Below are 15,272 nucleotides of genomic sequence, written 5' to 3'. Positions count from 1 at the left end.
CGTGTTGGTTATATTACTGGAACAGTAACGATATAGAGACGGCGCGGTGTGGAGAACGAGAGTGTGTTGGTTATATTACTGGGCCAGTAACGATATAGAGACGGCGAGGGGAGAATGAGAGTGTGTTGGTTATATTACTGGACCAGTAACGATATAGAGACGGAGAGGGGAGAATGAGAGCGTGTTAGTTATATTACTGGACCAGTAACGATATAGAGACGGCGAGGGGAGAACGAGAGTATGTTGGTTATATTAGTGGACCAGTAACAATATAGAGACGGAAAGGGGAGAACGAGAGCGTGTCGGTTATATTACTGGACCAGTAACGATATAGAGACGGCGAGGGGAGAACGAGAGTGTGTTGGTTATATTAATGGACCAGTAACGATATAGAGACGGCGAGGGGAGAACGAGAACGTGTTGGTTATATTACTGGACCAGTAACAATATAGAGACGGCGAGGGGAGAACGAGAGCGTGTTGGTTATATTACTGGACCAGTAACGATATAGAGACGGCGAGGGGAGAACGAGAGTGTGTTGGTTATATTACTGGACCAGTAACGATATAGAGACGGCGAGGGGAGAACGAGAATGTGTTGCTTATATTACTGGACCAGTAACAATATAGAGACGGCGAGGGGAGAACGAGAGCGTGTTGGTTATATTAGTGGGCCAGTAACGATATAGAGACGGCGAGGTGTGGAGACCGAGAGCGTGTTGGTTATATTACTGGACCAGTAACGATATAGAGGTGGCGAGGGGAGAACGAGAGTGTGTTGGTTATATTACTGGACCAGTAACGATATAGAGATGGCGAGGGGAGAACGAGAGCATGTTGGTTATATTACTGGACCAGTAACGATATAGAGATGGCGAGGGGAGAACGAGAGTGTGTTGGTTATATTACTGGACCAGTAACGATATAGAGATGGCGAGGGGAGAACGAGACTGTGCTGGTTATATTACTGGACCAGTAACGATATAGAGATGGCGAGGGGAGAACGACAACGTGTTGCTTATATTACTGGACCAGTAACGATATAGAGATGGCGAGGGGAGAACGAGAGTGTGTTGGTTATATTACTGGACCAGTAACGATATAGAGACGGCGAGGTGTGGAGAACGAGGGCGTGTTGGTTATATTACTGGACCAGTAATGATATAGAGATGGTGAGGGGAGAACGAGAGCGTGTTGGTTATATTACTGGACCAGTAACGATATAGAGATGGCGAGGGGAGAACGAGAGTGTGTTGGTTATATTACTGGACCAATAACGGTATAGAGACGGCGAGGTGTGGAGAACGAGGGCGTGTTGGTTATATTACTGGACCAGTAATGATATAGAGATGGTGAGGGGAGAACGAGAGGGTGTTGGTTTTATTACTGGACCAGTAATGATATAGAGATGGCGAGGGGAGAACGAGAGCGTGTTGGTTTTATTACTGGACCAGTAAAGATATAGAGACGGCGAGGGGAGAACGAGAGCGTGTTGGTTTTATTACTGGACCAGTAATGATATAGAGATGGCGAGGGGAGAATGAGAGCGTGTTGGTTATATTACTGGACCAGTAACGATATAGAGAAGGCGAGGGGAGAACGAGAGCGTGTTGGTTATATTACTAGACCAGTAATGATATAGAGACGGCGAGGTGTGGAGAACGAGAACGTGTTGGTTATATTACTGGACCACTAACGATATAGAGACAGCGAGGGAAGAACGAGAGTGTGTTGGTTATATTACTGGACCAGTAACGATATAGAGACAGCGAGGGGAGAACGAGAGCCTGTTGGTTATATTACTGGACCAGTAACGATATAGAGACGGCGAGGTGTGGAGAATGAGAACGTGTTGGTTATATTACTGGACCAGTAACGATATAGAGGTGGCGAGGGGAGAACGAGAGTGTGTTGGTTATATTACTGGACCAGTAACGATATAGAGATGGCGAGGGGAGAACGAGAGCATGTTGGTTATATTACTGGACCAGTAACGATATAGAGATGGCGAGGGGAGAACGAGAGTGTGTTGGTTATATTACTGGACCAGTAACGATATAGAGATGGCGAGGGGAGAACGAGACTGTGTTGGTTATATTACTGGACCAGTAACGATATAGAGATGGCGAGGGGAGAACGACAACGTGTTGCTTATATTACTGGACCAGTAACGATATAGAGATGGCGAGGGGAGAACGAGAGTGTGTTGTTTATATTACTGGACCAGTAACGATATAGAGATGGCGAGGGGTCGAGAACGAGAGCGTGTTGCTTATATTACTGGACCAGTAACGATATAGAGACGGCGAGGTGTGGAGAATGAGAACGTGTTGGTTATATTACTGGACCAGTAACGATATGGAGACAGCGAGGAGAGAACGAGAGCGTGTTGGTTATATTACTGGACCAGTAACGATATAGAGACAGCGAGGGGAGAACGAGAGCGTGTTGGTTATATTACTGGACCAGTAACGATATAGAGACGGCGAGGGGAGAACGAGAGCGTGTTGGTTATATTACTGGACCAGTAACGATATAGAGACGGCAAGGGGAGAACAAGAGTGTGTTGGTTATATTACTGGATCAGTAACGATATAGAGACGGCGAGGGTAGAACGAGAGTGTGTTGGTTATATTACTGGACCAGTAACGATATAGAGATGGCGCGGGGTCGAGAACGATAGTGTGTTGGTTATATTACTGGACCAGTAACGATATAAAGATGGCGAGGGGTCGAGAACGAGAGTGTGTTGGTTATATTACTGGACCAGTAACGATATAGACGGCGAGGTGTGGAGAACAAGAGCATGTTGGTTATATTACTGGACCAGTAATGATATAGAGATGGCAAGGTGTGGAGAACGAGCGTGTTGGTTATATTACTGGACCGGTAACAATATAGAGATGGCGAGGGGAGAACGAGAGCATGTTGGTTATATTACTGGACCAGTAACGATATAGAGACGGCGAGGGGAGAACGAGAGTGTGTTGGTTATATTACTGGACCGGTAACGATATAGAGACGGCGAGGGGAGGACGAGAGCGTGTTGGTTATATTACTGGACCAGTAACGATATAGAGGCGGCGAGGGGAGAACGAGAGCATGTTGGTTATATTCCTGGACCAGTAACAATATAGAGACGGCGAGGGGAGAACGAGATCATGTTGGTTATATTACTGGACCAGTAACTATATAGATACAGCGAGGTGTGGAGAACCAGAGCGTGTTGGTTATATTACTGGACCAGTAACGATATAGAGATGGCGAGGTGTGGAGAACGAGAGCATGTTGGTTATATTACTGGGCCAGTAACTATATAGAGACGGCAAGATGTCGAGAACAAGAACGTGGTGGTTATATTATTGGATGAGTAATCCAGAGACAATGGTTCAAATCACATCATGGACGTTTCATGAATTTGAATTTATATTCGAACTTGAAATATTTCGAAAGAAATAGCTGATGTTAGTAAAGATTGCCGGAAAATCTAATGTCCTTTACGTCTGGTCTATACATGACTCCAATCCTTCACCAATGCGGTGGCCTCTCAAATGGTGGAGAAAGCCTCTAGAAAGATATAGAAGAATAAAACCAGGTGGCCCGCTCGGCTTCGGCATTGGATTCGGACACGATGACGGAACACCCAGCGCAGGGAACCCTGCAAAGCCATCCTCACTAACACCTGGGGACTGGTGCCAAAGTAGGGAGCAGTGGACCACACATTAGTCAAACAACAGTGTGACGTAATGATACTTTTAAAACCATATTTATTAGCCAACGTTCCAGGCACCTCCATCAGCATTCATCGGTATTTCCTGTCCCACCGGTAGGACAGACCCACCAGTGGTGGACCACAGTGATATACCCTCAGATACAAGTGCCCTGGGAATCATTAACATTGACTCCGGAGCCAATGAAATCTCATGACTTCAGGTCAAACATGTGCAAGGAAACCATCTGCTGATTACCACCTACCATCCTCCCTCAGCCGATGAATCAGTACTCCTCCATTTTGAACACAACTTGGAGGAAGCACTAAAGGTACCAAAAAGTGCAGAATGTACTGTAGGTGGGAGATTTAAAGCCTAGTCCCAAGGCAATTCAATATCAAGAAACAAATGAATGCACTGGGCACAGCAAATGCTATCGGTCTCGACAACATTCTGGCTTTAATGTTGAAGATCTGTGCTCTGGAAGTAACAGCACCTCTAGTCAAGTTGTTCCAGTACATCCACAACACTGGTATCTACCCGACAATGTAGAGAATTGTCTAGGTATGTCCTGTCCACACAGAGCAGAACAATTCCAACCCGGGCATATACCACCCTATCAGCCTACTTTCAAACATCAGCAAAGTGTTGGAAGGAGTCATCAACACTGCTATCAACCATCACTTCTTCACAAATAAGCTGCTCACCGAGGTTCAGTTTGAGTTCCACCAGGGCCAATCAACTCCAAACAAGGAGCAAAGCGCTGAAATCCAGCTGTGAGGTGAAATTAACTGTGCTTGACATCAAGGCATTGTTCAACGTGTGTGGCACCAAGGAGTGTGGTTATTGGAGGGGTATCGTCTCAGCACCAGGACATCACTGCAGGAGTTCCTCGAGGCAGTGTCCTCGGAATAACCATTTCAGCTGCTTCATCAATTGCCTTCCCTCCATCATAAAGCCAGGAGTGGGGATGATCTCTGATGATTGCAGTGTTCAGTTCCATTTTCAATTCGTTAGCAAGACCTGGACAAAATCTAGGCTTGGGCAGACAAGTGGTAAGTAACATTCGCACCACACAAGTGTCAGGCAATGCCCATCTCCCACAAGAGAGTCCAACCATGTCCCTTTGTCATTCAGTGACATTACCTTCGTCTATTTGCTACCATTGACCAGCCACATAAATCTCGTGGCTCCTACAGCAGGTCAGAGGCTGGGTATTCTGTGGCGAGTGGCTCACCCCCTGGCCACCCAAAAGCCTCTCCTGCACCTACAAGGCAAAAATCAGGCGTGTGATGGAAAAGTCTTGGATAGATGCAGCTGCAACAACTCTCAGGAAGCTCCACACAATCCAGGACAGAGAAATAAGCTTCATTGGCAGCCCACCCACCACCTTAAACATCCAATCCCTCCACCAACGGTGCACCCTCGCTGCAGTGTGTGCTATTTACAGAAAGCACTGCAGCAGTTCGACAAAGCTTCTTTGACAGCACCTCCCAAACACGCGGCCTCTGCCACCTAGGACGACAAGAACAGCACATGCATGGAAACACCATCAGCTCCAAGTTCCCCTTCAAGTCACACACCATCCTGACTTGAACATATATCGCCGTTCCTTCATCATCAGTGTAAATTAGAGCCAAAACACCCAGCGCCCTCTACAGAGGGAACAGGAGAAGTGGCTGTGTGTTTCCTTAACCAATCAGGTTGAAGAATCCTAACTAATGCACACAAAGTCTGAACCAGGGAGTTTCCGTTGGAATATAGAATTCAATGTCAAATCACGTGCAGAAAGTGAAATAAAGAGAGGGAAAGAAAGATTGGAATCAGATTGGATCTCATTGAAACATATTAAATTATTACAGGGCTTGACAGGGTAGATGCAGGGAGGATGTTTCCCCTGGCTGGGGAATCTAGAACCAGGGGTCACAGTCTCAGAATAAGGGGTCGGTCATTTCGGACTGAGATGAGGGGGAATTTCTTCACTCAGAGGTGGTGAATCTTGGGAATTCTCTATCGCAGAGGGCTGTGGAGGCTCAGTCGTTGGGTATATTCAAGACAGAGGTCAATAGATTTTTGAATATTAAGGGAATCAAGGGATATGGGGACAGTGCAGGAAAGTGGAGATGAGGTAGAAGATCAGCCATGATCTTATTGAACGGCGGAGCAGCCTCGAAGGCCAAATGGCCTCCTCCTGCTCCTACTTCTTATGTACTTATGTTCAGAGAGAAAAGAGAGACAGAAAGAAAAGGTACAAACATGAATTAATTTTGGTTTGCACAGCTCCAACAATAATTAAAACCCAAAGTAATGAGACTCCAGACTTATAAAAGTTAATTTTCAGTGCAAGAGGGGTTATTTGACATTGAATAAGGCTGATCACGACGTTAAACAAATAAATACACTGGAATATGCAAGCCCTGACTTTTCCTGGTGAGTTTTTCCTGTATCTATCAGGTAAATACAGTAATATTACGCCATTCCGTGCATTTCAATGGCAAGTCTCTCTGTGAGATAACATTCTCGCGCAGCTTTGGGAGCAGCAAGGCAATTCGGACAGGACCTTCCCGATTTTAGTGTTTAACGCCGCATGTGCGGTCGCTGGAAGTTGCTGTCAAATTAACACTTTAATAAAGGTGAGCGCTGTTAGCCCCACAGTCATTTCTAACCCTAAATCTGGCCTGTTACATAACTATGATGAAACTGTCACTATTTCTTCCCCCAGTCACTCACTCCGTGAACAAAATGGCACAGAAAACAAACCATTAAAGTGAGCGGACGGAAAAAGACAGGCTGAGAAATCTCAATTTCCTCATGTTCCCCGCTAGGGAGTGACGTTCCACACCAAGAGCAAAGGGGCTGGTAATTTACCCAGTTGCGTACAGGTTTGGACTCTCCATTTATAGGATGGAAAAGCAATGGAAAAACTGGCGTGCAATTGCACTGGGATGTTACCAGGGATGTGGAGTTACTGTTAAGAGAGTGCGATTTGAGAACCTTGGGCTCATTCCACTAGAGCTGAGCAGATTAAGTGAGGAGTTACTGCAAGTCTTCAAATTCTGAAGAGTTATGATCAAATAAATAGTTACTGATAGTTTCCACTGATTGGCCAGAGGGAACATATTTAGGCTATTTCGAAGAATTCGGGGTGAAGGTTGATAAATTTATTTACACACGAGTTGTTTAGAAAGCATAATTCAATCGCATAGACTATTGTGGAAGCAAGTCGATATTTTTTTGAAAATATCTATTTCTATTGCTGCGTGGATAGAAAGGAATGTTGGAGTATGGGGAGCGAACCAAGATTACACCTGGACTAATTGGGATACTAACCATAATACGGTCAGCAGGAGGTTGGAATTAGACTTGGTGCGATATTAACGGTAATAGGTAGTGAGCAGGTGGTTGGGACGTGAGTAAGTTGGTTTCAGGTCGACCGTCCATTATACACCCTGCCCGATTATAATTTCCATTTAGTTCTATTCCATTAAAGGTAACTGGCAGAACAGTACAGGCTGCTTGCTGTAATTTCCTGAAGTGCTCTCCCGGGGAGTGACGCTCCACGACAGGTTCTACCTCCAGCATTGCGTCTCCGCCGAAGTTGGAATTGACCTGGTGATGCAAGGGGAGGAAAAACCTGCACAACATCTGGTTTTCAATCCTCATTTTGGGGGTGAGTTTTCCTCTTTGAGTCTCATACATTTTAACCATTTTGATGTTTGTTGTGTATGTACCTTTAAGAGAATAACTGGTCTCAGACTTCAGTACCGGCAGTGACCACCCCTGTATAAAAGGCACTAGAGAGCCTCTGTTGGTTAGATTCGTTTATGCCTTCCACCAGTAAAGATCGTTCTGTTTTCTCTCCTGCTAGTTCGTGTCTCAATCATTCACGGACTTAACACTGGCAACGAGTTAGAAACGAACTTACCTGCAACTCAGCAACAGCTCCGATGACATTGTTGAAGGTCGGAGCAAGAAGAAAAAAAAAGAGTCCATTGAAACTCGAGGAACGGCTGTCGACCGTCAATCATTGGGTTCAAGGCTTTGCAGGAGAGACTGTCCAGAGCCAGGCTGGGTTCCTCGGTCCGTGGTTTCCCAGCTAATCGGGCTGGTGGCAGGTAGTGCTCTGATCCTTCCTGGGCTGCAACGGGGCCGGGCAGCGAGTCGGGAAGCAAGGAGAGAGAGAGAGGGTGGAGCATACAGGGCGTGGCCGGTATTTCGAAGCTGGGCAGCGTTCGGACCTCAGAAGAGGGAGGGGAGTGTCCCAGAGGGTCCGCTCCATGATGGGAAAATAATAAAAGAAAAAGAATACGTGCAAGAAACCATGGAAAGCAGCACTAACAACAGCGGGGAAGAAGGAAAAGCGCGGGAGGTGCCATTTTGTTAAATCAGAGAAGAAGGCAAAGTGCGGGAGGCGCCATTTTAGATTTGCAAGATGCCGAAGACTGGCTGTATCGCTGCTTTTGATAGTACATTAGAGGACTGGACCACGTATGTGGAAAGAGTCGAGGTATATTTCGAGGCAAACGATATAGCGGAGGGGAAAAAGGCATCGATATTGTTAAACTTAATGGGCGCTAGAACGTACGGCATATTGCGGGACCTGATTACTCCAGCCAAACTGAAGGCGAAGAGTTTTAACGAAATTGTTGGTGTTCTACAGGAGCACTTAAACCCTGCACCGCTGTTGATAGCTGAAAGATTTAAATTCCACAGGAGAACTCAGCACAAAGATGAGAGAAATGCTGAGTATCTTACGGAACTACGCAAGCTATCAAAGCAATGCCAGTTCGGAGCAGGACTGGCAGATACCCTACGGGACAAATTTGTCTGTGAACTCCTGAGTGAAGGAACACAGAAGAAGTTACTCGCAGAAAAAGAGCTGACGCTAGATAAGGCTTTCAGCGTGGCAGTATCGTATGAAGCAGCAGCCAGGGGAGCTGCAGAAATTCAACAAAAACCACAGGAATACGGCACCCACGAAATGACACGGGGATTTGCAAAATGTTATCACTGCGGCAGAACTAACCATGACCAGAAGGACTGCTGGTCCAAAGACAAAATCTGCAAACAATGCGGGAAGATTGGACACATTGCACGAGGTTGTAGGTCTGGGAAGAAGACCAGCGACAACAAAAAGGCTACTAAGGAACCGTACAAGAAAGTACAAAAGATGACGGACAGTAGTTCCGAAGACCAGATGAGCGATAGTGAATCCGGAAACAGAAGACTAAGCTGTCTCAAACTTCACAATGTAATCGCAAAAGAGGATCACTGAACCATTTGGGTCACTCTCACGATAGCAGGGTCCCAAGTTAAAATGCAATTGGATACAGGATCAGCGCTAACCGTCATGAATCGACGAGACTATGAGCGGCTATTTTTACACATACCCTTGAGAGAGACATCCATCGTCTTGACGACGTATACGGGGCAAAAAGTATACCCCAGAGGAAAAATAAGGGTGCCTGTCGAATACAATGGCAAGGAAATACGGAAATTGTATCTCTACATACTGCCAAATGGTGGACCACCGTTATTGGGACGGGAATGGATCAGGAAGATAAACTTAGATTGGCATTCCATTCATGCAATGACGGTGGATGGTAAAAAAGATGAAGACGTCACTCCTGGACGATTGTCAACAATCTTAGCTAACGCCAAAGAGGTATTTCAACAAGAACTGGGCACGCTTAAAGGCGTAACCGCCTCGTTAAAAATAGAAGAGAATGCAGTTCCCAAGTTTTTCAAAGCGAGACCGGTACCATATGCAATTCGTCCAGCCATCGAGGCAGAGCTGGAGAATCTGGAGAAGGCGGGCGTGTTGTCTAAGGTCGACTGGAGCGAGTGGGCGACACCCATCGTTCCTGTCATGAAGAAAACGTTAAGCAATAAGTCCGGAGAGCCAAGGAAGATTCGCATCTGTGGGGATTTCAAGGTGACGGTGAACCCTGTCCTTCACACAGTACAATATCCTCTTCCAAGGATAGAAGACATCTTCGCCTCACTGTCTGGAGGGAAGCGTTTTACAAAAATTGACCTAGCACAAGCATATTTGCAGATGGAGGTTGAAGAGTCCTCTAGGAAGTATCTCACGATAAACACTCACAAAGGTCTTTACCAATATCATCGATTGTTATTCGGAGTAGCATCAGCTCCGGCGATATGGCAAAGAGCGATGGAACAAGTCCTGCAAGGGATTCCGGGGACTCAGTGTTACTTGGACGACATCCTTGTAACAGGTGAAGATGACAGTGAACACCTTAACAACCTAGAACAGGTGCTCACTAGACTACGGGAACATGGGCTGCGAGCCAACCTCCCCAAGTGCAAATTTTTTAAGAAACAGATATCGTATTGTGGCCACGTGATTGATGAAGAGGGGTTACATAAGTCCCCTGACAAAATTGAAGTGGTTGTTTAGGCCCCAGCGCCTGAAAATGTGTCGCAACTGAGGTCATTCCTCGGGTTGGTGAATTACTATCACAAGTTTTTGCCGAATTTGTCGACAATTCTGCATCCACTGAACGCCCTGCTACGAACGGGGGTAGCATGGAAATGGAGCGATGATTGTAAACGTGCTTTTCAGAAGAGTAAGGACTTAATCACTTTGAAGGAAGTATTGGCTCACTACAACCCAGCACTGCCAATCAGGCTGACGTGTGATGCGTCTCCCTACGGCATTGGGGCGGTACTGTCACATAAATTCCTTGATGGTTTGTAGAGGCCGATAGCTTTTGTGTCACGCTCGTTAACTTCTGCCGAGCGTAACTACGCCCAGATTGACAGAGAGGCCCTCAGCCTAGTGTGGGGGGTGAAGAAGTTCAATCACTATCTGCACGGTCAAAAATTTACTCTACTAACCGATCATCAACCTCTTTTCTCCATTTTCAACCCTCAGAAGGGCGTACCGATAATGACAGCACAACGGCTGCAGAGATGGTCCCTTTTCCTAGGGGCACACCAATATGACATCGAGTACAGGGGAACTAAACAGCATGGAAATGCTGATGGATTGTCACGTCTACCGTTGCCGACGGTGGAAGAAGAAGACATGGCAGTGGATCCAATGGAGTTATTCCACTCGACCATAGTCGAATGTCTCCCTGTGACAAATGCAAACATAGAAAAGGAAACACGGAATGACCCGACACTATCATGGGTCTATGGTTTAATGGTGAAGGGATGGCCAGCACATGGCGAACCACTGCTGCCAGCATTTTCGCCAAGAAGAGAACAGCTGTCAGTGTGCAGAGGAACCTTGATGTGTGGATCCAGAGTAGTAATTCCACCTAAGTTGACGGATAGAGTGCTCAATGAGCTTCATGAGGGTCATCTGGGTGGGGTAAAAATGAAGAGCTTAGCCAGAGCGTTTGTGTGGTGGCTGGGAATCGATAGAGAAATTGAAGAGATGACCAAGAGCTGTGCAGGATGCCAGAAGGTCCAAAACGCCCCACCACAAGCCCCTCTGCATCCATGGGAGTGGCCCTCATCTCCATGGCAAAGGGTGCACATTGATTTTGCTGGTCCCTTCATGGACTTGATGTTTTTAATTGCGGTGGATGCACATTCAAAGTGGCCAGAGGTAATTAAAATGTCCTCAACCACCACAGAAAAAACTATCGCAGTTTCACGAACCATATTCGCCAGGAATGGGCTGCCTGAACAGATTTGCTCTGACAATGGACCACAGTTTGTGTCTGAAGAGTTCTGGAGCTTCTTAAAGAACAATGGTGTTAAGCATTACACATCTGCCCCATATCATCCAGCCACTAACGGATTGGCCGGGAGGTTTGTCCAAACATTCAAGAAGGCTATCAAGGCAATGTGTAATGAAGATATACCCCTACAACACAAGGTGGACAACTTCTTGTTTGCCTACCGGAATGCGACACATGCGGTTACCAACCAAACTCCAGCCATGATGTTCTTCAATCGAAGACTACGATGCCGCTTGGATTTGGTTAAGCCAAACGTCTGAAGAGATGTGGAGAACAGGCAGTTTTAGAATATGAATGAAAGGCCGACCAGGAGTTTTAAGAAAGGTCAACCAGTTTTGGCCCGGGGCTACCGCACTGAGAAATGGCAGCCAGGAACGATTTGTACATGACAAGGACCTCTCATGTATACCGTGTACGTTGGGGAGAGCATTGTAAGACGCCATGCTGACCAGATTCTAGAGTCACTGGAAAACGTCAACTCCACACCATGATCTGATACACCTGGTAATGAAATCGACGTTCCAATTGCAGCTACCGCAGAACCGTTAATATTGGAAGCAGATGAACCAAACAACGACATTGATTCCGACTCAACATTGCCAGAAGAACCTGATACTCCAAAGAGGCGTTATCCAGACAGAATCAGGAAGCCTCCTCAAAGACTGAACTTATAATTGCTTAAACTTAACCAATATATCTAGCAACAGTAATTGTGATTGTAATTCGTTATCATTAGTTGTTAAATGAATGTTATGTACTGTTTATCTAAAAGGGGAGGAATTGTTGTGTATGTACCTTTAAGAGAATAACTGGTCTCAGACTGCAGTACCGGCAGTGACCACCCCTGTATAAAAGGCGCTAGAGAGCCTCTTTTGGTTAGATTCGTTTATGCCTTCCACCAGTAAAGATCGTTTTGTTTTCTCTCCTGCTAGTTCGTGTCTCAATCATTCACGGACTTAACAATGTTGTTCTTAAAATGCCTCTCATTTACTCTGCAGATGATTTTTCTTGTCTCAAGTTCCTTAATTTACATTAAGCAGTTTCCAGGACAGTAAACTAATGACCTTCCCTTTAATCCCAGTCTGTTGCCTCTGGTCTCTCCTTTTCCCAGTCCCACTAAAACAGTTTCCCTTTGCTTTCAGTCCACACAAGTGTTATACCCGAACCGTTACCCTGTCCTTTGTACAGATACAGATGGACCCACTGGGTATTTTCACCTCTTCGTATTGTGGCAAAGCCACCAACGGACTCCTGTATAAATGTATAACAGCCTTTTTCAGAGTGCTACAGCACCTATGTTTGTTTACTGTATGTAAATAGCCGTTCTGGATAAGCCCCAGAATCAGTGCGATGACGTCATCGCGTTGGTCACGTGACGCCCCGAACGGCAGGAAACGTGATGACGTCAGAGAGTGGGAGGTTCCCAACTCAGACCTCGTGAAACCAGCACCAGGAAAGACCTGTTGATTATTTCTCCTGCATGCAATTGTTTGTTCTCTAGTTTCTATTAAACTTTGTTTATTATCGGACTGACTTGACCTCAGTGCTTCAGTTAGGGATCTGACGATTCCTACATTGGTGACCCCGAGACTTCGCGGACGATTTTCGCGGAGGACGCGCAGAACAAAACGATGGATGTTAATGCAGTGACTTTGAAGCTCCCTCAATTTTGGGAACAACAGGCGGCCTCCTGGTTTGTCCAAGCGGAGGCTCAGTTCCAGCTTCGGAACATCGTGCTGGATCAGACCCGTTATCTTTACGTGGTCTCTGCACTGGACAGCTCGGCGGCTTCACAGATCATCAGTCTGCTGGAGACCCCGCCCGTGGATAACAAGTATGATACGCTTAAGGCGCGACTTATGCAGGTTTTTGGCCTCACGAAAGCGGAGCACACGCGACGTTTACTCACACTGCCCGGGTTAGGCGACGTTAAGCCGTCTGAGTTGATGAGCCAGATGCTCACGCTCCTTGGGTCTGAGCCACAGTGTTTTCTGTTTCGGGAACTGTTCCTGAGCCAGCTCCCCGAGCAGGTGCAAGCAGCCCTCGCCAGGTCGCAGGCTACGGACGGTGTAGCGCTCGCAGCTGAAGCCGACACCATTTATGCGGTGATGCAGCAGTACTGTGCCACCTCGAATCGTCCCGCCCCGAAGAATCCTGCCTCGGCGCCTCCACCAACCGGCCTCTGCTACTACCACGCCCATTTCGGTCCAAAAGCCAGATGCTGCCGACACCCATGCAGTTTCGCGCCAACTGCGCCGAGGAAGCAGCAGCACCGATTGCGTGAAGGGAAGAACGACCCCGAGGTTGGTTTTGCGCCGATGATGGCAGTTGGTGATTCCGGTAAATTATTGTATATCACCGACTCCATTTCGGGCCGGCGATTTTTGTGCGACACGGGCGCTCAGTGCAGCATCCTTCCCGCTTCGCTCCTCGACGTCAGGTCAGGGAGGTGCAGTTCTCCACTCCAGGCCGCCAATGGCAGCGATATTCGTACATTCAGGAAGGGGCGGATCCAGGTGTGTTTCGGCGGGCAACTTTTCCACTGGGAGTTTATAACTGCCAAAATCGCACAGGCAATCCTCGGCGCTGATTTCTTCTGTACCAATGGCCTATTGGTTGATTTACGTAATCGCCGTCTGATTCACGCCGCCAAGTTTGCATCCATCCCCTGTTTTCGGGGCTCAGGCATGCCCCATGCGGGTTCCTGCACCGTGCCAGCGCCAGACGACTTCGCCCGCCTGCTTGGGGAATTTCCGGATCTCACTCGACCCACCTTCTTGGCGACGATCACTAAACATGGTGTAGACCACCACATCACGACAACCGGCCCCGCGGTTTATGCCCGGGCTCGACGGCTGGAGCCCAGTAAACTCAAGGCCGCGAAGGCGGAGTTCACCACCATGGAGCGACTGGGAATCGTTCGCTGCTCGGATAGTCCCTGGTCTTCGCCACTTCATATCGTCCCTAAGCCCGGCGGTGGTTGGCGGCCCTGCGGCGATTATCGGCGCCTCAATGAGGTCACGAACCCCGACCGGTACCCAATACCGTACATCCAAGATTTCTCTGCTCATTTGGCAGGCAATTCGTTTATTTCCAAAATCGACCTCGTCCGGCTGTACCATCAAGTGCCCTTCCACCTCCAGGACGTCCAGAAGATGGCGGTCATTAATCCTTTTGGACTGTTTGAATTCCTCCGAATGCCGTTCGGACTCAAAAATGCAGCGCAGGCATTCCAGCACCTTATGGATTCAGTGCTGCGGGATCTTAAGTTTCTCTTTGTGTATCTCGATGACATCCTGGTCGCCAGTGCTTCGCAAGAGGAACATCTACAACACCTGCGCCTCCTTTTTCGACGCCTCCATCAGCATGGCCTTATAATCAACCCGAACAAATGTCAATTCGGACTGCGGCAGATAGACTTTTTGGGCTACTGCATCACTGCGGCAGGGGCACTGCCGCTTCGGTCGAAGGTGGCGGCCATCGCTGCTTTCCCGCACCCGCAATCCATTAAAGCTCTCCAGGAGTTCCTTGGTGCGGTCAATTTTTACCATAGGTTTGTCCCCCGGGCCACGCAGCTGATGCGGCCGCTCTACGAGGCACTCAGAGGGAAGCCGGGGAAGGAACCTGTGGTTTGGACGCCGGAGATCGATTGCGCTTTTGTGGACACGAAGGATGCTCTCGCAAACGCAACGATGCTGGTGCACCCGCTGCCTGGTGCCACCATCGTGCTCAAGATGGACGCTTCAGACTATGCTGTAGGCGCCATGCAGGAGCAATGGGTCGACGTGACGTGGCAACCGCTGGTGTTTTTTAGTCGCCAATTGCATCGTAATGAGCGTAGCTAC

General features: G+C 47.6%; 1 protein-coding gene and 1 pseudogene across 1 annotated transcript in view; one reads left to right on the top strand and one right to left on the bottom strand.

The window, feature by feature from the left end:
* The window catches only part of LOC147092644 (NACHT, LRR and PYD domains-containing protein 3-like), a 309,097-nt pseudogene that overhangs the window by 93,277 nt on the left and 200,548 nt on the right, over positions 1 to 15,272 (top strand).
* The window catches only part of LOC147092645 (NACHT, LRR and PYD domains-containing protein 3-like), a 121,287-nt gene that overhangs the window by 44,557 nt on the left and 61,458 nt on the right, over positions 1 to 15,272 (bottom strand). The gene's annotated exons all lie outside the window — the stretch shown is intronic.

Source organism: Somniosus microcephalus, unplaced genomic scaffold, assembly GCF_052327205.1.
Source record: "Somniosus microcephalus isolate GS21.2 unplaced genomic scaffold, FLI_Smic_1.0 unresolved_chr2, whole genome shotgun sequence".
In the NCBI taxonomy this organism is placed as follows: Eukaryota; Metazoa; Chordata; class Chondrichthyes; order Squaliformes; family Somniosidae; genus Somniosus; species Somniosus microcephalus.
This window is presented reverse-complemented; position numbering and strand designations above follow the sequence as displayed.